The following is a 27,969-nucleotide window of genomic DNA, read 5'->3' as shown; positions in this document are numbered from 1 at the left end:
GTTCGCACACTGCGAGAAATAGAGGCAGTGTTAACGAAATGGATGAGTGTTACAAGGAAATGCATATAAATGCTCACATGCTTCTAAAGCTAACAGTTTAGGGCTAGCAAAAAATGTAAATATATTTTATGATATGTAAATGATATATATTTTATTAAAAGGTACACATATTGATATATTGAAATAAGAAAAATACTATTAATTGGTATGTTCTTCTATCTTTGCTTAACAAAGAATTGACCCCACTCATCGCTGCAGTGTGACATTGGCTGAGGTGGTCATCGTTCTTCTGAAGGGAATGGGGATGGGGATGGGAATGGGAATGGGGATTGGGAATGGGGATGAGGATGTGACGACCTCTTCCGAGTTACGTTTGTGCATTATTTTTGGTTTCATGGACGGCGTTTATTATGTTCTTGGCTGGCCGACGGACAGTTACGAGCTTTAGTAGTATTCATAATGTGGTTGTTGTGGCTTTTCGTCTTCCTCGTCGTCGTCTTGTTACGTATTTATCAATATTTGCCCTCTGCATTTGGTTTTCTGGCTCGTTGGCGTCTCGTGGCTAATAGAAAATCGATGCTGGCACATTGTTGCACATTTGGCTGAAGTATCTCAAAGATACTGCGAAAGTATCTCTATCGCGCCGCTTTGCACTGCTCTCTTTTCAACTGTTTTCCGTTGTATTTTTTGAAGTCGATGTCAGTCAATGATGTTTGCTCTTAGTCTTTCGATCAATTTCCACTGCCTAAAAGCTGTCTAAAGGGGGTGTTAAGTCGCACTTGAATGGCATTTCCATAGCCTGCCACATGCCTCTGATTTTCCATGGGACCATTTTCCCGTTTTCCCGTTTTTCCATTTGCCATGCTCCTCGTCTCCGGACGACACTTCAATCTGCATGCTCCACATTTATGTGGCGCTGCGTTTTTGGCTCGACTTTCTTTGATTTCTTTCGTCCTTTTGGTCCTTTTGGCCCGCACTTCACCCAGTTCGTCCTGCGTCCTGCGTCCTCGCAAATATTTAATTTAAGCTTGCTGTCATCCTCGCCGAAGGGTATCAACATTTCCTGTCGCCTCTCGTCATGCAGTAAAGTGTCAATGATTTGAGTTATTTTTTTTTTTAAGAAGAAACACAAATGAATAATGTGCTTTTCATGAGCTGAATATTCATTTACGAATATTCTTCGAAACAATGGGTATTATTATTTTCAAAGTACTACTTCTGTAGTTTTTTGTTAGGAAAGTGCCAAGTTAGGGAGTCCCAACTGCGCCTTGTGGAATCCTTTCACTTTGACCATCTTTCGAGTAGATACGAACTGCAGCTGTAGTTGCAGTTGCTTTTATCCCTGGTAACTGGATCCTTTTTGCGCCCAAGTCCGTTTATTTCTGTTGCTCTGCCCCACTTGCGGTTTTGTTTAATTACGCATATTACTCCGCCTTTCGCCGCCAGTGTCATCGCTGCCCATCGCATGGCATCCTTCCGTTGCATTCGCCGTCCCAGAAACCGACACATCGCCATATTCCCAGTGCCCCCCAGTTGCTGTTTCTGTTGCTGCGGTCACTTACTGACTGGGACGAGTGTCTTTGCTCGGATCTCTTGAGGCTTGTCAACGGCAGGGTGAATTTCCGGAGGCGCCTCGGGTCGCTGGATGGGGTGGATTGGAGTGGAGTGGAGTTGTTTTGCGGTTGCCTTGGGCACTTCCGTCTCCGGGCACTTCGGTGAGGAGGGATTGAGTTTCGGATTGTCAAGTGACCAACTGGCTCGATGTGACCAACAACTGACTATGAGGATGACCGAGCTGGCAGGCAGTCGGTGCCAAATCGGGCTGGTTAATTACTTTGCTAAGTGCTGTTCATGCTGTACGCCCATCTCGCGCAGAAAGCCCTTCTGTCATCTCGAATTTATCATATTTACCCAGTAAATTCCACAAATTAAAATCAATACGCAGCCTGCAGCGAGGGGCAATCATTAATTATGCAAGCCGGCCGATGCTGCTGCTAATGAGGTAAAGTGTCGACAGCAACGCCCCCAGTGGAAAATGTGTCCCATTACTTTCGACCGGCACTGTGCGCCACCCTCGGCGGTTGGGTGGGTGTGCGCTTCTAATTGAGGGAAAGGTCAGCGTCGCATCGATTGTAGTGCAAAGTGAACCGTAAACCGAGCCGTGGACACTAGACCTACTTTAGATAAATGCCGGTGAATTTATAACAATTATCTAATTTCGCGGCCTGGCATATTTATTTATTGCCACTGTCTCGAGGGCTAAGTTAAAATTGAACTATATGCGCCGTTGTAAAATCGCATAAATTGGAATACAGAATCCATGCAACTTATGTATATAAACTCGCTTAAAGTGCCGTGCCACTTTACAACTTGAATATTTCCGAAAAATCTGAGCTATGGAAAGTCGCATGGAAATCACTCGCCATCCAATGTGCAGTCTGAAGGGGGGCGAGGGGCTGGGGCACCGCGGGGTGTTAGTTGTAGGCGTAGATACATGCCCACGCATGGTTCGTTGCTGGCGATTCAATTTAGTTTGCCACTTAACCCCAGAGTGCCCCACGCGGCGGTTTGGGCCGCCACCTTTAACTCTCGCGCTGCCCGGAGGGCGGTGCCACTGCATCGCATGATAAATTGCCACTTGACTTTGCATATTTGCGCTGTCAACGGGTCGTGAAAAGGGTGATGACTGTGATGGAGTTTGGGGAGGCAAAGGGGAAGGACAGGAAAAAAAATTTAGCTCCTCTTTGATATCTTTTTAATATTAAATCTAAAAGGAATACCTATTTATAACGTGCTTCACTGTAAGCTAATGCCTCTTTTCTCAACATTAAATTATTTTTAAAATGTTAAATAGTCTGATCAAAAGTTATAACTTTAAGTAACTAAAATAGACGTTCGATGTTGGCATCATACCCATTTATTACAGCTCTATAAAGGAGCTTGAAGTAGCCCCAGTTTTTTCCAGTGCCACCCCTCCATCAACGGCAGCCACAAAACGGTCTCAACTCACTTGCTTTCACTTCATTGTTATCTATTGAATTTGTACAACTTTTGCCCGGCATCCGAACTTTGACTTGTGCTAAAGTTTTCCGAATTTCATTTTCCGTGAGTGTGTGTGTAGGTGCTTGGTTGGGCGATACAAACTCATCAGCCTTGACACCATTTAAGTTTTTGGGTAGCCCAGCGGGAAGTCGAACGAGAACCCAACTGGCCATTGTTGTGTGGCTCGTGGATCGGGTGTTCCATTTAACTGACACTGCCAAAAGTGTCCTGTCATTCCGCCCAGCTTTTCCACCCACTGCCACGTGACGTATCCCATTTTGCTATCCTTTTTCGCCTTCACTTTGCATGCATGATTTTGGCCGTCTACTTTTTTGTGTCACTGTCTGTAAGCCATAAGTTTTCGTTTTGTTATTATTTTTTAAAAATCCGACAAGCACTCCACGTAGAGTGGCTGTCAGGTGGTGTCGAGTCCTGCATTTCAGTGTGCCACTGACATCACGTTTTCCCCCCATTTTCCGCATGTACATATGTATATACGTGAATATATCTCTTTTCTTTATTTTTTTTTTATCGCGAATAGCGGCGTGAATAATTACAATGGCCAGTTAGCCCCGGGTTCACAAACCGAACTCAATTTGTTAACACCCGAAATGTGTTGGATCCGATTCAAAGTTGGTGTTTTTTCCAAATGGCTTCCAAAGGGCGGTAAATTGAAGTTAATTGGTATTCAAATTGCAACGTTTGGCATTTTTGTGCTCTTAAAAAAGTGTTTTTCTTGTTATAAATACAAATAGAAAAATAATAAAATAGGTTTGCATTTAAATCTGCGTACTTATTATCTTTGTTTTCCAGCTTGTTTTATGTGACAAAAGCTATAAATGTCGAGAGCTTGCCATACATTACTCGAAATCTATTTAGTTTTGGAGTGGTAAAAAGCCGACTAAGATAAGTGCTCTTTTGTGGTTCTACCTTTGGTGGAAAATAACTGCTCTGCAGTTAAAAAATATCACTTAAAATACCAGGGTAACCGCTCAAATTGGTGCAGACGATCATTATTCAGCCGACTGTGGAAAACTGGGGCTGACAAATTCGAGTGCATCATAGCGGGAAATTCCAACAAATTGCTGTGGCAATTACAACGCACCGAGTCAAATGTCCAGAAATCATTGCACTTGTCCACGGGAAAAATGTCACAATGGCAATGGAATGGAATGGGAGATAAATGTACAACATTTGTTGGGCATTCAATTTGGATCGCGTCTCGCTGCTTTGTTTATGATTTAATCAATTGCTCATTAATTAAATGCCATTGTGCGCGGCGTGCCTCTTTTTCGCTTCTCAGCCAACCGCAAGATGGGCGACGATGATGATGTTTCAATTTATCATCAATTAACCTCTGACCCCCGCCGGCAAAGTTAAACAATAGATGTGGTATGAATGGCAGTCAGTCAAGCTGGAAAAACGGTGGAAAAACATTGGGAGCAGTGGGAAACCATTTAGTGCAGATAGTGTGCAATTGGGGACGTGGTCCACTGCGATATCATTTAATTAAATTGTTAAAGGATATGGGCTTATATCTACCATAAAGCACACATCGCCGATTTACAAGCGAATTTAATTGATGTTTATGCATTGCCCCCATTGAATGAAAATGCCCAAACACAATCGCCATCGATTCGATGTACATTGGGTGCAAAAAAATCGGCAATATTGGCAAAAAATCGTTCGTAATAATCGATTTGTGTGTGTTTTCAATCAATGCAAATAAATAAACAGCAAAATCGCCTGCAAGGGCATTCCACACATGCACTCGCCGGGGAATCCGGAATTTAATCGCTGTTTTATGGCACTCCGTCCGACATTGGTTTTTATCAATAAGTTGCATTTATTTCTTTTTATATGCCAACTACCTTAGTACGGATTTATTTATGCAACGTTGGAAATATTTAAATACCAATGCCACTGGAAAAGCCGTAAACAAATTGCTAAATGAACACTCAATACATCTAAAACGAATGCATTGCGGCCAGCGTAGAACAACACAATTTGTGTTGTGGCTGAGTGTTCCATTTGTTTTAGGACTTAAAACTTGTGTTCAATTTAATTAAATCACAATTAATATTTTAAAAATAGAAGCTAGCTAAAGCCGTTGGTGGCACCGTGCAAATACCTTCACAAGTATAGCTCACCAAACTGTTTTCAGCGGCAGTTTCCACTTTGCATTTTCCGCCGGCGGCAGGAAAAAAGGCATTTTAAACTCTGTGGCCAATTTATGTGGCGGCTGCGAATCGCCATGAATACAAAAAGCACACAGGCTGCACTTATGTGTATGCATATGTGATAAAAGGCAGAGCGACTCATAAAAAATGCAACACATAATGCCGCATGACCCGACCGCGGCACGCCCACATCCATATATATATATATATATACATATATATCCCCATGCCCTCGGAAAAAAAAGTGAATGAAATAAATGCGCGTATTGTCTGACAACAAGGAGCAAAAAAGATTGTATATCCAACCAAGGAAATAAAGCTCAAGGGAGGATGAACAGCAACAGTAAGAGCCACGGCAACAGCAACTGATGAAGAAAAACTCCTAGCCGACCGACAGTTATTATAGCCAAGTCTGCCAGTCAAGTGTGTGTGTGTGTGTGTGTGTTGGTCTGTGTGTGTGAGTGGGTGGATTTGGGGTGGCTTAGTGGGTGGTGGCGCTGTGTGATGCTAACCTAGTTTATGACAGAGTTTAAATTATCCCTTTGTTTTTGCTACTCTGTTTTTTTCCGCTCCACAAACAAAGCCAAAACGCTCGACTTCGAGCCTCGCCAACCGACCAGAAACCAGAAACGAAAAAAAAAACACAGCAAGTGTGTGTAAGCGCTTTTCTTTTGCATGTGTGTGCGTTAATGGCGTTTCCACCATCAAGAAATTGCATATTAATCAACTGAATGCAGGCAGAGTACGCTAAATAATGAAAGAGTTTCAAGGGTAAAGTTACATGTCTACCTATTAGATAATTATCGTTTATTTAAGAAAATAAACTTGTTTCTTGGGATGTATGGATATATATTATGTATACTTATATATATTCATTTAAATATTTTAATATATTCATTTAAATTTTTAGCAAGAAATTTTTAAGTCATTCCCCTTTTCCGTACGTAAATCTAAAATAAAACTTCAAGGCACTTAAGACTTATGATTTGAATTTACATCGTCAGCATATACCCCAACCAGTAAGGGGTAGCATTGCTCATGGAGAAAAACGTTATGTACCTTTAATGACACACCGAATCGTGTGGCGCATTTGCGGCTTCTGAGTGTGACCAAGTCAGCGTATGAGTGCGATTGTGTCTGCTTCGGTGGGCGGATTCTGTAATGGTGTCTTTAACGAAGGCCAAAAAGGGATTTTGCCACTGTGCCCTCCCAGCTGTGCTAGTAGTTTTTCTCTGCCATATGACAGGTCTTTATGGCCACGCAATAAACACAAATTGCCTGTCATATGTGCGCTTTTGCGTAACGAGCTGGGCAAGTCAGGAAGCTTACAAATTTGTGCCGCAACAAGAGCCTCCACTGCCACTTCCACTTCCACATCCACAACGCAAAGCGGTCAGCGGGCCTATGTGGCCACGAGACATCCCATAAATCTACTGCCCTCCCGGGAGTGTTGGCCACAGGAGCAGTGGAGCAGAGCGGTCACTACCACGCCATTCGCACCACTGACAATTGAATTTATCGGGCCGAAGTCCATCAATCAGTAAATGCGAAGCCGCCTCAGCCGCCATGCCCATCTGTACCGCAGTCTTGTAATGACAGACCCGTAAGAAGTTCGCCCTCGTCCGTTTCATATTGCAACTGCAACGCGGAGTGAGTTAAGTTGCATGCCTGGGCACTTGAATAAATACAGCTATTTATTGGCTAGTATCTGTTTGCTTTCTAACCAGAGTATTCCTAACCATTATTCGTGTTATTATTTAACTGGCATATTTGCTATATTAAACATAAACATTGAGCTAATTTGAAATTTAAATTTAATGAGGTGCGCAAAACAACTGAAAATGTGCGTAATGATCGACCTGCATATATTAACCCTTGCATAAACGACCAATCCTTGTGACTTTAATAATAAATTAGGAACTTAGGGCGCAGGAAAGCACACAAGATTTCCATCCAATTAGGAAAGCATTGGGAGAAAGTAAATCCATTGTGCGTAAGGGGATAATGGATATGCAGTGAAAACTGAGGCTAAATTATGGCCAAGAGGGGAGCACTTTAAGGCACACGCTCGTTAAGAAGGAACCACAATATTATGTATTGCACCTTCGCTCGTAACAGCAGCACAAGTTTGTGGCTTCGTTATGCCGAATGAGGCATAGGGATAAACTCGATGGAAGTCCTTGAGGAGTGGCCATCATAACTGGCGGCGATGCACTTGTTTGCTGCCAGCAAAGTTGTGGGTCGGGCATTAAATGTTTAATGAATTGCATTAGCCGGCGAGTGGACCGAAGTTTAGTCTAATTAAATGTGGTGCCCAACTTTGGCAACTCGACTCGAGAGTTGAGAGTCGAGTGCCACGCCCCACTCCGGCAATTTGTCACTCCTAATGACTTGTCAGCGGGCGCCTGGGCGAACATGTTGCTATTGCTGCTGCACTGGCTCCTCCGGGCTACTCCTGGATCCCTCTAGCTGCTCCTGGCTCCTCTTTGCTCACGGAAAGCTCCTTCATCGACTTGAGAACGTAATGTAATTGAAAAGTTTCCGGTGCACCCAAAGAGTTGGGCATTCGAGGGGCGCTTGGCGCTTGGCGCTTGGATGTTCTGCAGTTTGGCCAGCTGACTTGGGCCATCGTGTCGTCAATGCAGCGCAAATGGAGCGTGGCCATGCCATGAAACAACAGCACGTCCTGGCCAAATTCAATTTGTCAGAAAGATGCTGTCACGGAGGAAATACTGAATGCTCGCTTAATTCCTTCGCCTGGCTGAAAACAACGCCAACGCTGCCAGCGGCAAAATATCATTTGTTAGTTGCACGTGAACGGTTAATAAATGCCATGACAAATGCATCGAAGTCTGGCGGAGTGCGTGCTGCAATTACGTGGAGTCCTCGTCGTTCCGCACTTTTTGCGGTTCTGCCATCCTTATGACTCATTGTTGCCAGCCAGTGTGTTTACATGGCGTATGAGCAACGGAAATGAGCGGAGAAGTTTCGTATGAAGCCGTCGAAGAAATGAGGCAGCAATTAGACAGACTAAAGTGCAAGATATTCAGTAAATGCTGAGAAACAGAACTATTCAGAAGGGTTAGCTTCGCTTTAGTTCATTTAATTGCTACGTTAATTGCTTTCTACAATTGGTAACATATTAAAGTTATAAGTAGTAGGCCCTAAAAATGTATATCTTCTTATATCTACCATCCTTTATAAGATTAATAAAATTTGTTTTTTGAAAGTGCAAAGACACACACCCACACGATATCCCGCCAGTCAGAGATGCACTCGATTTATATGCCACTTGGCAGGTCCTTGCCTTAATAGCAGCTCGAGAAAGTAAATCGGATTTTGATGGCTACACGTCGCCAGTTTGCCAGCTTGCCAGCTCGCACCACTAAAGATCAATTTCGCTGCAATTTAAAAATGCATTTAACTCCGCCGCCCGCGGAACCCAAGGACCCAAGAAGGGACTTGAAGGACCTCAAATTCCCACCCATTTCGGGCTCATAAAACTATTGAGGCGTCCCAGGAGAAGAGCTCAAGTGAGTTACGTTACGCAGCAGCCCAAAACGAGCTGGGGAAAAAACCTTTCAAACTTCTTATGACTTTTGCGAGAAGCAGAAAAAACTTTCGCTGCTGAATAACAATAAGCTGTGAAATGGGAAAGCGCTTCAGTCTGGCCTGGCAAGTTCCAGGAGTGTTAGGTGGCAGCAGGAGCAGGAGTAGGAGCAGGAACAGGAGCAGGAGCAGGAACAGGAACAGGAGCAGGAGCAGAAGTCCTGGTAAATGGCTTGGCAGATAAGAGCAGGTAGCTCTCCAAATGGCAATGTGCTTATCTGGCCAGCTCCACACGCTCACACACATTCGCAATGCGGGCCAAAATCGGATGGGGGTTATAAGGGTTATTATTCAGGAAGTGGGCGAAGGAGCCAACCCGGTTGAGTTGGCCATTAGTTATATTTTTCACGCAGGAAGACGTATTTTGAATTATAACCAGAGATTGTCATTTTTCTGCTAATCTGCGAGAGTGTTAAGTGGGTAGAAAAGGCGATGTGGGATTAACTTGTGGGAAATGATATCAAGCGTCAAGAAAGTAGTCACAAGTTTATACTGTATGTTATATACAGTTACTTAAAATACTTAATTGGTTAAAAGCGTAATGTTAATATGTAAATTATTTAATTGAACAGAATTCTTCGAAAATATTTCGGCATTTTAAATTGAATTAAAAGCAATAGCCGTACGAGTAAATGTGGCAAAGTTCTTCAATTAAGCTCTTAACTCTCATTAAATTGGTAAAAATGTCTGCATAATTGGCACTTGCTGAATTGTTTATTCTGCATCGACACTCCTAAAATCGATGAATTTCACGAGAAAATTCCTCAATGATTTCCGCATGCAAATCGTGTTGGTCAAGGTTGATTGTGCCATTTCCAAAGAGCTTCTGGCTTTCGCATTATGGCAATGCTCGTAATTAGACATCTGCAAACTGAACAGGAGAGCTGCAGAAAAAGAAGGAGCCGGCAAATGAAATTTACATTTCACTCTAATCCTTTGGCCCGCCTGTCATTCGCACTCACAGCATGGCCAAATGGCCGACGAATGGCCAGGATGGCCAGGATAGCCAGGTCTAAGGACCAAGGACCAAGAACCTGGGATTTCGCCTTGGCATTGCATTCATTCGTTTGTTCGCTTGTGCGCTGTACATTTTCATTTTCAACACAAAGTTTTGTTTTATTACCCCGAGGACACGAACAAGACTTTGTAACTTACAAGCCAAATAACAAGTTGGCCCGACCGCCCGGAGGAAAGAAAAGCAGGCAGGAGGTTTGTTGCAGTTGTTAAAGTTGGATTTGATAATAAAATTACTTTTGCTCCGCAGTTGCTTCGCCGTTGCTCCACTGATAGTTCGTTGCCTTCGTTGTTGTGCTCTGCGCAAAGTCCATAAGTCCATCTTGGCCCAGTTTGCATCGTAACTTTGTAATGAGACTGCGCTGCGTGTCCCGAACCATCTCAGTCCAGGCAAGTCCACAGAATCAATCATACTTGAGGCCCCTGCTTTCGAAATCAAGCATCAGGCACATCAAGATATGCAATTAGTGGCATTATGTTTGAAACTTGAATGCACGGCCAACTCCCACGCCTCACTTAATCTTGGCCATTATGCAAACTGTGTGTGCTTGCCATTGGTCTAATGAACGGGCTACTTAACATGGGCGTCCCACTTGGGGGCTAGAAATCCACTCGAGGCGCCCAAGGAGCAGGTTCTGATCTGTTAATGGATTCCCCGCCTGCGGAAGGTCAACTGTTGGCCACTGAGACCGGTGTCGGAAAGTCGAGTTCATCTCGGTGCCTAAGTACACGGTGCAAAAGTAGGAAAGCATACAATGTATATATATATATTAGGAAATCTATTTATCCTATATAAAATATTTATATTTAGAGAACTGTAGGCAAATACTTACCTTTCTATGATTTATTCCACAAAGTAATACCAAATACATTTTTGTAGTGTCAAATCAATAAAACCAATAATGTTTAATTAAACTTAGTGGAACTGGTGCTCCGGTAGACTGGTTTTCAGTGAGTAATGTGAAATAATCACCCAATTTATATATGACTACAATTTCCCCTATTCCGCAAAGCTGCCATTCTGTAATGCTCATCTATTCAAGATCGGAAATTCAATCATTTGCACCTTGTTGCCGCAGCAACAAAAACCTTCGGCAAACTGTTGCCATTCTCCACAAAAAGATGCTGCCATAAGCGGATGCAAAGGACATTTGGAAGCCTGTTCAATCAATAAGCGACTCTCCACAGGACAGCAAATGTGTCGAGCAGGACTACCTTTTTGAGTTTTCCGAGAAATGGGGGCTCTGATGAAGGCCCATCGACGAGTGATGTGCTCCATGGGCTGGCTGGTGATTGAAGTTGCACAATGGCGGAGCAGTCAGTCACCGGCTATTAGACGGCCTTCTGCCATGTCCTGTATGTGCTGTATGTCCTGGATGTCCTGCACATTCTTCGCTACTCACAGCACAATTGGTGCGGGTCCTTTGCTTAGGCGAGCGCATTGTTTGCCCGCTCAGAGGGTGACAACTCACTGAAATTCACCCGGTGGACAGTGTCAGTGCGGAGTCCTTGCAATCTGGACACCATCTCCTGGTCCTTTTTTGTGACGCCGGGCATGCAGATGTCGCCTGCTTAATGCCGTGTGCTTTGTAAGCCTGCAACAGTGCCCAGTGCCTTGGTGACGCAGTTGGTTGCCAAAAAGAAGCAATCTTGCGTAAAGCGAACGGAGGAGAACGAGAGCACTTAAAGCTCTGTCCCCTGTCCCTTCATCCGCTTTAAGGGACGACCATTGCCCCAGTCCATTGTCTATGCATGCAATTTTCACTTTGCCCGAATGCGTGTGCCCGCCGTGAAATATGCACACGCTTAAATTGTTAATCATACGCAGCGTGGACCGTCGCAGTTTCCTGTCGCGCTCAACCAATTCCGCTGAGAGCCGCTTGCGCGTCCTGCTGTGAGGTCAGCACTCAAAGAAATTATGGCAGCGAACAAAAAGCGTAATTCTTTCTTTATTTATGTGACAAAAACGTATATTGCGAAAATGCAATTGCTGAATTTAAACTGCTTGCAGTGGCACATTTAAGAAATTGCGCTATTTTGCATGACTCTTTAATTTAGTTTCAGTCAATATCAACGCTTGAAGCTAGGGAACATTTTAAAAACCATCTAAAGATCCTTTTGAAAGCTATATTCAATTGCTAAATTCCAGCTAACTTCGAGCCCCATAATGGCTGTAATCTCGTCCAATTATTCGCATTTTGTGAGCAGCATTTGGGCCGCTTTGATGTTTCAGCAAGTTATCGAGGCAACTTTCGTCCTGCGGCTAATGAGCTGCCTTGGGGCAACTTGATCGCCGCCCTGTGGCGGTGCGATGTCAAAGCCTAATGCCATTGCCATGCCTGATTACAGTAATTACTGGCCAAAGTGGCCCGTCAGAGTTCACTGCACCGCAGATTGAGCGCTGTGTTAGCTCATGGTTGTCTAGACGCGAACAATGACAACCTAAATTAATTGCCAAGTATACTCGTATACTCGTATGACAGGACAAAGGAGGTTCCATATACTTTTGATTGGCGAATTGATCGCTTGCGTTTGGTCATTGCACCCAGTTAACATGTTATCATCAGAGTTTGCAATAGCATTGTGATGGTATTGAAAACTAATTATGGTTGCCCCCCCTTAAAGCTGGTAATCCTCTTATGCGCTCCGCAGTATTAATTAATTCAGCTCGAAAATACCCCCTGGGTGGAGAAGTGGCTACATTAATAATGCTAAAACAGTTGTCATGTTGTGACATTTTCGCTGCCTTCGAGGCCCCGGGAAGACATCACCGGAGTGACCAAATAATGTGATTTTATCGTGCAATTGTAGACAAGATGCATTGACTAATTATTGGTCAATTACTACATAATACATTAGCACTTATGTTTGCCAGCTGGCTTGTATATACATAAGTTCGATATGGAAACCATATCAATTTCACACTCTATTATGCAAAAATAACACAAACAGCAGCGCATTATCGAATGCAAGTGTTTATCTATGCTGATTTGCTGTGAGCCAACAATGGGAATCGGGATTACACTTAAGTGGGATTTCTAAGCGGATTTGGCAGTAAATACGTAGGTCTGAGAATTCACTTTCATTTGGTTTGAAATATTTGGAAAATGAATTGAATAAATTCTAAGATTATGACTTGAATTTTACTATAGACATTAATTACCCATCCTTTTTTTGCAGTTTTCATGGGTACTAGAAGACTCATTACGCAATCTCATATCAAATTTTTTGTTCAAGCTAATGTTAATAATTCAAGAGCTAAAAGCTTAATTTTATCCTAAGCCTTATGAAATTAAAGGAAAAAACTGTGTACGCCATTTTTCGCTGTCAGTTAAGCGCTTTTCTTAACTTTGTGCGTTAACTTTTTTCCGCGGTCGTGTTTTTTGTGGCGAATTTACACGCACAGGTGTGAAATGTAAATGCGCCAAAGTTGAGTTGCGTTGCGTTGAGTTGAGTTGATGCGAGTTGAGACGACTGCCTGGCATACCGAGCAGCACATACACATTTGGTTTTGGTTTTGGCCATGGCGCGAACTTTAATTACTTTGGCCAAAGTTAAAGGCGTGTGCAAGTTGCTCGTATAACTTTTTAATTAGTTGCCTGCCATCGCATTTGCCTTCGCAGCAATCAACGCGTCAGCAATCGGCACCAGCACGTCCTGCAGCCACTGAGTCTGCTGTTCTGGCTGCTCTGGGTGTACTGGGTGTTTTCAGGGGGTCATGGGGTTAGGAGGTTAGTTGGTTTGGGGTCAGGGGTCACGGGGCGGTGCGGAACGTCTAAACGGCTGTCCTCCGCAGAACTTTGGTTTACATGATGTTAACATGCAAGTGAAAGTGCAATGCAAATAATAATGAAGCCATTTGATGGCTGACAGCTGTGGCATCTTCAAGTTGGTTGCAAAGTGCTATAAACTACTTCAGTAATATATTTTCTTTTAAAGAAGGAAGAATTAATCTTATTGCAATCGCATAGCATATGCAATTGCATATAGCATTTTTACTACAACTTCATATCTACACTTAATCTACTCCAATATGCAATCAAGAAATAAAAAACAGATGATAGTTTGATGGATTTTTCACTATGTAATCAAGAAATAAGAAACAGATGATAAGTTGGATTTTTCAATATGTAATCAAAAAATAAGAAAAAGGTGATAGTTTGATGGATTTTTCAATATGTAATCAAGAAATAAGTAAAAGGTGATAGTTTGATGGATTTTTCTTATAAAAATATTCATGAAGAATGTTCCCTGCATCCTGTTGAAACAGGAGACGGCCATTCACCACTCACCTCTGCATGAGCACAGGACCTCATCTCGGCTGTCCCTCGGTGTCAATAAAGCGAGGAGTTGGCTCATCAGAGTGACAGTTGCAACAGCTTGATGACATTGTGGGCGCCGATGGCGGCAATATGCCTGATTTATTTATACGGGGCCGACACTGACGTAACCACAGCGTTATGACCAGGCTCCTTAATCAAGTGTGCGATATGCATAGGAGCCCACTTGGCGCCCACTTCCTTGGCCTTAATCAGATGCGGTTATGATGGCCCACGGGCCTTGATGTGCAAACTCACCGAAAGCCGGCTAATTTGTAGCTGCTGTCTATGTGCTGCAATATTATTGGATTACGAGCTGCAGGGGGCGTGGTTTGGGTGGTTTTGGGGGGGCGGCAATGGGTGGGTGGGCGTGTCTGGAGTGAATATAAATAAGCCTTAACTCGCTTACCATCCGGAGCACGAGCCACGCAATTGCGAATGTTTTATGCAATTCGGCGTAAAACAAATCACATACGCAGCACACATGAAAGCTCAATGGAAAAGCAATTGGAGGTTCCGGCGAAATTACGACGGAGGTAAATACACTTTGCAAAGGGATTTAAAGGGCGTACAGTAAGACGTAGCTTATAAACGACTTAAAAAGCTAAAATACGATCCAGAATTACCGAAAAGGTGCCAAATGAAATGAATTTAATGCTAGAAGCTAAACTATTTTAGATATATTTGGATATATAAATCTAAGCAGCCCCAAGACATACATAGAAAACCAATTTCTGTTTCAGCATATAGATTCAATGTGTAGGCATTGAGATGCCAAAATGAGAATAAGAGTATCGCAATGATGGCCAACTTTAGTTTACGCAGCGAATACTGAGCGAGTGCGTACGTGTGCAAGGGCTGGCTAGTCAATCAATCAGCCATTCAAGCCATTTAGTCAGTCAATCAATCAGAGCGCCGGCATTGGACGTGAGCGTCATTCTAATCGAGAACCATTTTTTAATGCGCCCCTGGAAATGTTTCAGATGCACAGAGCCCTTTAAATCAAACTTCAGACCAACTCTACTCCTAGTACTGCTACTAGTTAAACAGCAATAAAAGTTCGGTGTATAGAAAGCCCAGTTCAACTACACATAAGTCAGATAGCACTCAAGTTACTGTCTGTGCAGATTAACCTTGTTTCCATAATTATCCTTCGATTGCTGAGGCAGCTGAATTCTTCTGGGTGTCCATATCGGTCACATTTGCCTGCTAAACGTAAACGGTAACTGCTCGGATTATGAAATCTTCATGTGCAAATTATGAAGCCATTGGCAGGACCCCAAAAGCGCTGCAAAGTCAAATCCTTGCCCCAAAACAGACTCCTGGCACTGGCTTCGAGCATCTCCTGCTGCATATCCCTGCCTCAAAGTGCCCGGCAAACATATAAAAGTGTCCCACAAACGAGATATGCGATATGCACACTGCACAAGCCTCTGAATTGTTCCTTTGAAATAGAAAAAAAATTGTGGAAAGCGCATTATAAGATTATCCACACATGGCAAATGAAATGCCCTTGGTTGTTCTTGTTTAAGCAGTAGTTTAACCAATTGGTAAAACAAAAACAAAAAACATAAATATTATTGTTGCGCTCTTAAGACCACATGGTAACAATAAAGACACTAGGAAGCTTGAGATATTTATTAAGCCTTATAAAATACAAAATTACACAAGTTAAAACCCTTTCTTTGTTCCCATTTTCTTGAGTGCTTGGCTTCCGAAGAGAGGGTATCTCTGGGTGCGAAATAAGTTGGTTGTCAGCAGCAGATCTGAGATGGTGAAAGGCCACAGAGACCCGGATTTGAAATTGGGATCGTAGGGGAGGGGAGGTAGCAATTGAAATGGCATTAACATTTAGCAAACGGCAATGGCATAAGATAGCAAAATGCCAGTGACGCAGCTGCACTTGGCTAAAATCAAACAATTTCGTTGAGCGTCTGCGAAAATTGCACGTCGCACTGAATGCCATTCGGGGGGCTAGAAACTCAGTTTAAACTCGAGTTTTAGTTGCCAGCCGAGGGTAGTATTCAGAATGGAGAATGGAGAGCTGGGTGCACGTTTCGATTCGTTCCGTTGGATTTCATTTGATTTGCCGCCTCAATTGCGCACTTTTGTGCGGTCCAAGTCAAATAGTCAATGGCAGTGGCTGTGGCAGTGGCATTGGCAGTGGCAATAGCGATGGCGATGGCGATGGCTCAAACAATTCCTCTTTGGCCGGCGCACAATCACTCGAATATTGAGTTTTAATTTCCGGCACCTTTTTGCCATGCTGCTGCTGCTATGTCGACATCTGCCGCCGCAGGATATTAAAAATGAGTTGCATTTTTGTGCCACCGCATTAGCAGCCTTGCACTTGATTTGCATTTCGTTAGAGAGCGATTTGACTCCTCAAGTAACACTAATGAACTCAAAGAAACTCCAAGGCTTCCTGGAATTTATTCCAGTTTATGTGCAGTAAACAACGGGTGCATTGCATTGCCTAGCCACAGAGTCTGCAGGTAATGCCAAACTTCCGGACAAAGAGCCGCACTCCTGCCATTTCGCATGCCACTTCATTAAAAGCGTGAAGGGCCAAAGGGGTGCCCGCTATGTGCTACTACTCCCTACATATTTTACCCGGGGATCCGGGGAACTGGGGTACCAGGGTACCAGGGTACCGGAAAGGGTTTGCAAAACCATCAAGCCTGTGGCCAGGCCAACTGACCGAAAACCATTATTAAAGTCGAGCAGCTTAAAAATATGCATGGCAGGGCGGCAACCACAGCACAAAAACAGAGCACAATGGTTGCAGTTTTCGGGCGAACACTGCGTACACGTAACATATTGCTCTCCGGCCATTTAAATGTATTTATGCAAACAGCAGCCACAACAGCGGGGCGTTGACTGTCTGCATGGAGGAGCATAGAAGAGCATAGTAGAGCCGACAACCCACTCAGCAAATTGTCAAAAGCTGCTTACTGTTTTCCATATTGCAAGAGAGAGAGAGCAGTTGCTGAATAGACAGTTGGATTAACAGAAGCGAATTTAGTAGAAAAGGACGTGTATGGGACTTAGTTTAAAGTAATTGTGTGTGCTAAGTGAGTGCATTTATTGGGAGTGTAAAGCAGGTTATTAAGTTTGGACATTAGGGATTAAGTTTATTGTTGCATTTAAACTATCAATAATACGCATCGGGCTTATAATAAGGTAAAGCCTTTCAGATGCAGATATCCCTGCCACAAGGATGCCGTGCTACAGGACGATGCATAGAGGCATAGAGGCAGGGCCAATAAGCAGTAGCTGCTTAGTGAGCTCGAAAGTGTGCAACAGCTTGGAAATAGTTGCCCACCGCATACGCGGCGTATGCGCAACGCTTTGTCAACTTGTTGTTGACAATTCGTTGTCCTCGTCGTTGTTGTCGTTCCGTGGCTAATGGCCTGTCCCTTTCTGCTTTCTCCTGTCTCTTTGCTACTTTCTCTCCCCCCCCATTCCATGGTCTCGTCCTGTGTTTTTCTCGACGTCACTTCATTTCCGAGCCATCGCCTGCAACAAATGCTGCAAATGAGCTGACAGAGGTTATGATAGTGCACATACTGCCATAACTTGGGTCAAACCATCTAGTGACAGGGTACTGCTGGGTGCGGTTCCATTGCCACGCCCTCCTCCTCCCCCCCCATTAACTATCAACCATCAACCGTTCCGGGGTTCAATTAAAGTGCCAGCCATTAGTGCAAGGAGGGACATTTACATGATGGCTTCGCGCCCGCTTAATGGCTTATGCGTCGCCTTAGCACTCACTTCATTTTCATTTTCATTTTCAATTCCATTTCCGCTTCCGTTTGGCCCTGCATTCTCATTTAATTACGCAAAAACGCTGTGCACACCTACAACTCGTGCATTATTAGACACTTTCCATTCGCACATTGTGTGCCCCAGACAAAGTTGAAGGAGCTACCCATTCATTTGCGCACAACAACGGAGCGAGAAAATATGCAGCGGCATGTTGGCAAAAGTTACAAAAGTCATACATTGCCCCTGCTTGGCACACTGGCTTATTACTAATGGAAAACGATATCTATATAGTTGCAAATTAAGATTAAATAATGGAGTACAAGTTTCACACATTATTTAAAAATATGTATAACATTCTATCTACCTTCACTTTACATACTTTTTAATGTAATCTAATTGCATGTTTTTTATTTCCACACCTCATTTGTTTTTTATTCTATTAAACTTCACTTCAAATACTTTTCCATTTAATCTAATTGCATCTCGTTTTTCCACTTCCACACCCCTGTGCAGTGGGCAACGCACTGTGCACTCCTTGTGTTATTGTGCTGTTTATGTTTTTTAAGCATCTGATATATTGGCAAAGTTTTGGCCATGTCTCGAGTGCCAGAGCCCCGCCCAGCGAGCAAATTAAGCAACTTTGTGAAGCAACTGTTCCATGGTGACCACTCAGCCCGTCGCTATTCCGGAGAACTCCACTTTGTCGCCGGAATGGAAGGGCAGTAGTGTGTTGCCCGCTAATTGCCTAAAATATTTAAACCCGTAATGCCTCAACGTGCCACACGTAGTGTGTGTTGGCTATTTTAAATTTGATTGTACAGGTAAATATTTGCCAAGCGAAATGCCGCGGGAAAAGGGGCTAGAAAGCTGTTGTTGGTTGTGGTTTATATAGTTTTCATGGTTTTCATGGTTTTCATGGTATTCACGGTTTGTTTGTGCACACGGCTTTCGTTTTTATTGCATTTTGCCGGTCACATTGCCATTGGTAGTGCGCCAGCATAGGCGGCACAAAGTGGCTTAGCATTCGGTGGCAGTCCATTTTTGCCATTTGGCCAACAAATGCGTTTTGGGCTCTATCTCTGAGTTGCAGAGCAGCTAAACAAAAAATCAATAAAATCAACAAGCAAATATTTTGTGCATTTGCCCACACAGAAAGCAACTGAGCAACGAATATAAAATATGCAAAAACCAACGAGGCGGCGTAAATGCGGTAGATTTATTTTTACTGAGGGCAACAAGCCGCAGCATAAAGCACTGGCTCAGGTGCGGCTATTCTGGCTAAAAATATATTTTGAACAAAAGAAATTTCCTGAATGAATTTCATGCATAAAATCTGGTAGCCCACATACGGAAATCGGGGTTTACGTTGGAATTTTACGCATTCTTTTGAGCTATTTTAGAGCCGTGCGTTTAAGACAATGCCTAATTCGTTATAATATCAGCATAGTAGTTTACAAGTTGAGTGTATTCTATTCTGCACTTCTTTTCGGTTTTGAATGAGCTCTGCTTTAAGAGCTTAAAAAAATAACTTTTGAAAGTCAAATAAACGCTGGCAGCAATAAATTATTTGGTGACATCCTCGTCGAAAGTTTCGGCAGTCAAATTTTAAACAAATAAACATTTACACTACAAAACTGTTTTAAAAATAAATTTAGCATTAACTTTTTTGGTAGCTTTCTTTTGCTAAAATGTACATTTACATCATGTTTAGTTGATTCTAGCACCTCCAATTTTGAGTTAGGGTATTTTTGGGGAAATGTTTTTCATTTTGATAGGAAAAAACCTGCCGAGTTTTACCCGCAGTGCCCATTGATATGCATGTACGGATTTATTTATTTATGACTAAACGCGATTTTTACGCTCAAAGCGGAGCGCAGTTAAATGGGCCAAGCGGCTTTTACCACGTTTGATGTGCGAGTAAATCGAATCCAACATTGATAAAAATTTATGCGAGTTTTATCAAGTGTTTACGTGGCACGAAAAATAGAGCGATGCCAGCATGCAAAAACCAAAGGCAAAGGCAAACGCAGAGCCATGCGCCATGTAGCACGTTACGTATACGCACCGGCTGTCAAATGAATTTAAATTTAAATTTAAATTTAGGGCTTGTCAGTTGGCTGTCGGGTTTGCTCAAGTGATGCTTATTTTTCTGAAACAAAAAAAAAACAACACCCTTTGGAAAGCGGCTTATCGAATGTGTAAATTGCGTACGAGTATTTAACAGGGCTCTGGGACTTTGGAAAATAGCCAAGAAGCACGACTCGGTTACTTTGGCAACTGACAGACGACGCACAGTGGGCGTTGGCAGGTGAAAAGTGGGCGGAGTTGGGCTTTTCCGGCGACGCACGTGTGTGTGAGCCTTGAACTTTTGCTCAACTTTTGCAGAGCCCTTTCTCAAGGCGTCAATTAAATGCTTATTAAGCCTTAAAGGCTGAAAGCTGCCGCTGTCACACCTTCATTCAATATGACTGACAAAACTTTTCAGTGATTAGCGTGCCATAAGTAATTTTGCAAACAAATCACAAGTTTCGAAACAATTTTAATGAATTTCCGCAGTGCAAAAACACTGCGCTGATCGCTCTTTTGTCAGGCAAATTAAGGCCAACAAACGTGGGCAACCTGATTCGATTTTGGCCACATTTTCACAGTGCTGCCAGGACAAAAGTGGTTCGTCCTGTTTGTTGTTTCACATGCTCGACTCCATTAACAATATGTTTTTCTTCAACGCCGCACAGCCAGGCACATGTCGCTCCAGTTTTGTGTCTGTGCTGATGCTGATTTTGCTGCTGCTGCTTCTGCTGTTGCTGCAACAGCTGCAGTTGCTACAGTTTGCTGCTGCTGCTGCTGCTGTTGCAACAGTTGCTGCGTCGGCCGTGTTTGCGGCTGCCTGCGACACCCTGCGATCCGCCCAGAAAGCCTTCGAGCCAACAGAGACATGTGCCTAGCCAAGCAGCAGCACCCGAAAATGTGCATTCGCTTGGAAAATTAAAAAAAAATTAAATGTGTTTATATTTACAGCATCTTCGTGCGGTGCGAGGACATCCAGCGCTCTCAGGCTCACAAAATATGCATAAATAATATTCTGCATATTTTTTTCGTATTTTTTGGGTTCAAAAATGTAGCCTCCCATATATAACTACACTTTAACAGCTTCAGAAAGATTTTATTTATTTATTTATACTCTGGTTCCAGCTTCAGAAAGATACATAATTTAATATATAAATATTTTAGAAATTGTTCGGCGATTTTTTATATTTAAATTAATTTAGATTTTACATTAATTCGAATTTTGTATGTATAAACAGTACCGTAATGTATTATGATTTAACCATTCCATTAAACTAAATTTTACAAAGCAAACTCCTTTTAATCCCTAGTTTATGCCCTGCAATTTATTGGCTTGGCTTCGGCCTTACTGGTATCAGCCATGTATTTAACAGTTCGAGCCCATTTAATGGCTGCCATTTTCTGGCTCAACAGCCAATGACCATTCGGCTAATTTAATGTGACTCGTATGCTGAGATTTTTGGACGTGGCCAAAGTGGCCGCTGGCCATGTTTACTGTTGCTCTTGACTGCTACGATTTAGCCGCCTGGCGCCGGCTAACATGGGGCCCTGGGCTCGGAAACACACAGAAACACACAGCAGCAGCAGAGGACACAGAAACAGGACATCGCCAGCTTAAGGAGATAAGGCAGGGACCGCAGCCAGGCTCGATTTATGCAGCCAGTCGAGATGCCGTTGCCAAGTTGCCAAGGCTTCGCACTTTAAGGCCGTTTTGGAGATGCAGCGCAAAAGTTATATTGTTGCTGAATGCAGACTGGGGATGCTGGAGAGCCGTTTTCATTTAAATTTGGACGCATATTTTATTGTAAAATGCATCTCGGACCGACACACTTGGCTGGGCCGAAAAAGGGGGGGTAGCGTTGCATGACTGCAATTACGCTCAAGTGCGTTTAGCCATTTTATTGCAATTGCAATTTTCATTTTGGTTTAGAATCTGCCAGTGGAAGGCAGTTCGGTTCGGCTTCACACATGCAAACATTTTTAGTCCTGTCAAAAGCGGCTTAACTAAGTGCGACCGAGTTTTGCTTAATGCGCTTTCAATATCGAACCAAACTGAAATGGGTGCATGGGTGCATGTGTGCCAGAGTGTTTCGGTTGCCAAGTTCTTGATAAGACGGAACCAGTTCTCCGTTTCCTTCGTCCTTTTGGCAGGAAGTGCGCCAGGGTAGCCATAAATTTTTCGCCTTTTTCTGCATAAATAGTACTTTTGTGCAGCTTTATGGCATTCAGGAGTGCGGCAGGACGCAGGATCAGGACGAATCAGGATGTGGCGTTGCAGTGGCAAATGCGCTTCAGGAAATTGCGTAACTCGAGAGCCAAGAGTTTTGTGCGAAAACTTGACAGGGAATCGGGTTACATCCTCAGGGTGGGATTCGTTTCGGTTGCATAATAATGGGAGAAGAATGTCTGAATTGAAATTTAACACAGCCTGGTTAAACAAATTATTCCATGTTATTGTTTCTGTACAAGTACAGACAATGTGGCAAAGTGGCAAAGTTGCGGAGAAATCACTTCTTTGTTTCACTTCTTTGGCTGCATTGTTCGTTGACTAATCGCTTCTAATTCCAAAACTTGGCAGCAGCTTACGAAAGCCAGATGACAGGCATCATAAAGTTTTTAAAAAATACAGGACACTGTGTAATTTGGCCAATATCCACCCGAAACAATAATTGCATTTTTCTGGGCCACATGCTCTCTATGTGTGTGTTTGCCTTTTTAATTAGTGCTATTTTTCGACATTTCATTAAACAAGAAACGGAACACAGAGAAATTGTCAACTCCGTTTGCTGTTAGTGTAGGCAATGTGCCAAGTGCATTGCAAGTTTGGTCCCCAGTCACAGCAGACACTAAAAAGTTCACTTTTGAGAACTTTTAACGAAGAACAGAGTTCAGCTTCACTGAAAGCCCAAGAAGGACACTGCGAGGGAGTTGGCTCAAGCTGCAAAAGGATCCTTAAGTTGCTGTTGCTCCATACGGATACACACACACACACACACACACACACGCACGCACCAAAGTTGCTTGTTGTGAAAAATGTTTAGACATTTTCCTCTGCTTTTGTGATGATCAACTTAATTAAATTCATTAAAAGAGCGCTCACATCACGTATACGCCCTGTCGACCGTGCAATTAGTTGCTGCTACGAAGATGATAGATTGCGAAAGTTGTGCAAACCACTTACGAGCCGATATATTAACTATGGCAATATTAGCCAGGCATTAAACAGATAGCTGCTAATTTAAATATCCTGTGGCTTCGACTGACAACCGCAGCAGCGAAGAACAGAAAAGCGGAAGCGGCTGCGTCAGCAGTCAACAAAAACAACCACCGATGGCAAAGTCTAATTAAAATACATAGTAGTTGGAAAGTTTTCTCCCTCCGGAGTTTTCAGCCTTCTATCTATCATCGTTTTTCTTTTATTTTTTTATCTGGTTTGTGTGACTTTTGGGGTGTAAAATCAATAGACGACGGCGTTTAATCAAATTCTACTTGAAAGCAAACGAGCTGAAGAGGCTGCTAAAAGCTGTAGAGGAAAAACCTGGGCGCAATCAAAGCCTCCAGCTCCTTGAGGCCACGCCCCATCACCTAGAACAGAGTAGCAATTTCGTTAATAAAACGGCAGAGCGGCGAACTCGAAGCTGGCAATAAAATGGAAACTTTGCAAGCGAAAAGGAAATCTCCTCCACCAGATTTTCTTCACTCTCTTGTTGCTTGGTTAAGCTGATTTCCCAATGACGATGCAATATAAAACCAATAAAAGTAAACCCTCAAAGCACCCAGATTAGGTCACAGTATACCAGCTAAGTGAATTTGTAAAGGAAACTACAAAGTGGCATAAGCTAATTGCAAACTGCCACGCTTGTAATTCATGGCATTTATCTACCAAGCACATATCTCGATCTCACAAACATTTACGATTATTTGAGGCCAAGCATTTTGCTGGCGTTGCGAAAATTCCCAGCAATTTCCCTATTGAAGTTGCATAGTTTTATGTTTGACAAATTGCCAGACGATTGGTTTAATAGCCGGCTGAGCAGGCGACAAAGACGCCAAAGGACTCGTCCTCTCTGGGTTTGGGTTTGCCAATGCATTTGGCTTAGGGACGTGTCTGTAATTGGGGGCACGGAGTGCATATCAACGGAGGACATTGTCGGGACGTCGCCATTTTGTCAGCAGCAACGTGGCGCGCATAAAGTTTTGGACAAGTTATGCGCCTCCAGAGAATGTGCAACAATGCCTCAGCAGTATTCATGCGATGTGCAGGCAGAAAAATGCGACACAACAGCAGTTGCCATTTAGAAACAAATGCTTTGGGCTTTTAGAACAAATATTTTACAAATTGTGTACTTGGAGAATTTAATTGTCATGTGTAAAGCAAAAGAGTAACTTTATTTAAGTTGTAAAGCTGTATTGTAGACATATTCCCAAGCAAAACACTCGTGACTTCTGCCAGTGCAGCCAAAGTCCACAACCAAAACCGAATCCTGAGCCGTTGTAATAAACTTTGTTTATAACGCGTCGCCGGCTGGATTGTGCAAACATGCAAACGTCGAGGGAAATGCATAGCTGAGATCGCCGAGCCAATGCAGAGGCGGAAAAGCGGAAAGCCAGCTCGGCTGCCAAGGAAGCGGAAGTCGAATGCACTGCACACTATCGGAGCAGCTCACCAACACACCCACATACCCACCACTACCACCTACCACTTTTGGGCACCACCCCATCATGAATGCTCCCATCGAAATGCGCATTTTGTTGCGCTGGCTGCGCTTGTTTAACGCATTTTAACTTTGATTAACGACTGACGGCGGGGAGTAAACGGGTACCAGGATACCAGAATACCAGAAGGCCAGGATGCCAGGATGCCAGGATGCCAGGATGCAGATGAAATGTTTGCATTTGATGCCCCTCTCTATCCACAATCATCATTGGAGCTAACAAATTGCATTGCGCAGCATGTTTCAGTATTTTGACAAGTTGAAAGCATTTTCTACTTAAGCCATCAAGTGACTTGCACGTATAAATGAGAAGAATAATTCTGCTCCTAACTAATGCAAATTTTGACCTATAAAATCAATCTTAATCGATTGCTGAAGGCGTGATGACACTTGGGAATTGGCTTATTTATTACCACAATTTATCATTTGTATTCTTAGCAGGTTAAACGATTTATTGCCCTTCGTAAGCCAGGCGTGTCCTATTTATTCTTAATGAAAAAAATTTCTTCTCCCATATTTATGTGAATTTTGAAATACTCAAACTCTAAGGAAATTTCCCCCCTTATACAATACGCCCATTTAACAATGGCAGAAATTCTCCTAGTTGAAAGCCATTTTTTCATCCAACTAGTTGACCATCCCAACAATTTTCATTGCCATTGAGAGGAGGAGTTTTGCATTGGTTTGCTGCCCGACGGTTTTCCGAGCAATTAATTTCATTATTTTTCATCTGGTTGCATAATTTCCATGAACGGCAAATCGAGTCGCTCGTCGAGCTATCAGCGGGATTTTCTCGCCGAATGAAAGAAGGAAAAACTCCGCGCCGCCTTCTGTGCAAATCGTTAGCGCTGATTTATTATTTATTGCTTTGGTTTTGCTCCCTGATTTATTCTCGGCTGATAGAGGGAAAAGTTGGCTGGCATGGGATGACTTAAATGCCTCGCCCTTTTGTTTCGGTATTCCTGTGGATTTCTTTGTTTCTTTTTAAAATGTTGCACTATCAAAACATTCAATCGGGTCGTGCAATTAAATGATTTATCACATAATTTATTGTTCAGCTGCAAGAGTTGCACCCCGGGGGAAAAATCGTCGCCCATGTATAAAATAATGGAAAAACGCCAGATGAAAATTTAAAAACTACCATGTAACGATGTACAGAACTTGTTTATTTAAAGGAGACAATAATTACAACTATATAAACATGTATTTTGAATAATTAATCATTAGATTGTATGCTCTTGGCATTCATAACTATTTGAAGCAAATCATTTTAAGCCCGTGGGCATTTCACTTCTGTTGTCATTTGTTCGCGCTGCCTCTCGGTATAAATCGCATAGGATTTGCATAGAACATGGTGCAAAAGCTGTTTAAATAACTAATAATTATCTTGTCGGCTTTGGCAGAGCTTCAATGTCATTTGATGCCATTCCGCTCGCGATTTATATGCATAAGCCGCTTAGTTGAAATTAATTAACACTAACAGCCGCAAAAACAAGAGAAACACGGACTAAGCAGATTCTAGCAGGCTATTTAAATATTTATTGCACGCCTCCTCTGTTCGTGGTCGTTTATTTTTAATGACATTGTAAGCCCAATCAGTTATTTATTTATTTATACTTTTTTCCTCGCATCGCATTATGTATAACCCCAACCATAATCGCGGCGTGGTGGTAAATGCAATAAACACGATGTTTGTAGCTTTTTCGCATTAAATCTAATTTGATAGGCTTTGTGCAAATATTTGCATTTAATCTGTTTGGATTGTTAATTAAATAAGCTCTTATTACATGCAACACAAAAAAAATATCAAATTGCATATCAATGGCAGGCGAACAACTGTCAAATGTCATAAACAACCGAGCCCGCTTAAGTAAAAAGCGGTTTTAAAGCATTAAACCTGAGTTTGATTATTAATTAATTTGTTTATCCAATAATACGTTATAAGTCACTTAACCAGCATAAAAGTTCATACTGAATTAATGGCGAGCTGTTTATTGCCAGCTATTAAAACCTTTATTATATAATTGTAACATCTCTATTTATGAAAACAACTCTACGTTAGTTTCAATGCTATAATGCGTTGGTTATTTCAAGAGTTGTCAAAAGTTTTCTGAGTTATTAATATGAGAAAAATAGCTAAGACCACTCAGCAGCTGAGTAACTTTTATTTTTCATTCACCACATCTCCTTTGTTTTACCCACCGCCACTCAACTTCTAAAGTCCTCTCGAAGAGCACTTTCCTCTCGCTTGAACTAAACAATGTTCATATATTTCCGTGAGCAGCACAAAGCATACTTAGCAGCTCCATTCGATGGCAAACTCAAGACCCGCCGCTTCCGTTTCCGTACCGCCCGCAGACCAGAAAAATCAGGAGAAGATGGAGATGCCCGTGGCGCTGCGATGCTTCGCTTAATCAGCGCTGGCTGCGGCACATAACTCAGATACATATGTATATATGTGGAATGCGAACCACCGGCGAAGGAGCCACCCATGGTCATAGTCTTCGTGCCAAAAAGGATGGCGGTATCCTGGCTGGAGACAAGGAAGCAGTGCGCCCGCTGTTGCTTTTATGCTGCTCTGCACTTTAATTTTAAAACAAATGCTGGTGAGCTGCACACGGAATTTGGCACAGTCAGTCCAGCGGGTTGGAAAGGGAGATACAGAACCAAAGAGATAGAGAGAGAGAGGGTACACCAAAAAAATATCCTTTACATTTAGAAAATATCCTTTGCATTTCTTGCCCATTTAATAAGAACTTGTATAGTTGAAATTCAAGTTATCTGGAAATGAAATATTGTAATCTCTAATTTTAAATTTCGTTACAATTTTAAATTTCCAATTTAAGTCACATCGTTCAATAAATTCCGATTAACATGATTAAATGTTGTGTATTTTGTGGTTACCAGAAACACCCCACCAACAACAGGCTCACACCCGTTTGCAGATAAAATGGCTTAAAAGCATTGAATTCCTTAATGCGGATAACATATAATAATCGACTTTTCTCCTTGCTGAAGTGCCCGGGAAACAGCAAGTGGGCATCCAGGCGTGCCGAAACTGCAGTTGCAATCAAATCTTCGGGAAACCGCAGGAGCAGGCCACACTTACATAGCTGTCTCTCTCAAAATTAACCACAACAACTCGCAGTGCTCACATACACACACACTTCAGCACAACCGCACAGCCGCACATACACTGAAATGAGGATGAGAATTTTGTATTACAGGATCGCATCGCTGCGGTCTGTTAGGAAA

General features: G+C 42.7%; 1 protein-coding gene and 1 long non-coding RNA gene across 2 annotated transcripts in view; both read left to right on the top strand.

The window, feature by feature from the left end:
* The window catches only part of LOC6526858 (neural cell adhesion molecule 2), a 60,699-nt gene that overhangs the window by 421 nt on the left and 32,309 nt on the right, over positions 1–27,969 (top strand). The gene's annotated exons all lie outside the window — the stretch shown is intronic.
* LOC120320550 lies at positions 7–27,592 on the top strand. Its single transcript, XR_005560046.1, has 2 exons — positions 7–10,040; positions 10,096–27,592. It is a non-coding gene; the product is annotated as an uncharacterized LOC120320550 (long non-coding RNA).

The sequence above is a fragment of the Drosophila yakuba genome, chromosome 2L (genome assembly GCF_016746365.2).
Source record: "Drosophila yakuba strain Tai18E2 chromosome 2L, Prin_Dyak_Tai18E2_2.1, whole genome shotgun sequence".
Lineage (NCBI taxonomy): Eukaryota > Metazoa > Arthropoda > Insecta > Diptera > Drosophilidae > Drosophila > Drosophila yakuba.
Note: the sequence above shows the minus strand (reverse complement) of the source record. Positions and strands in the feature narration are given on the sequence as shown.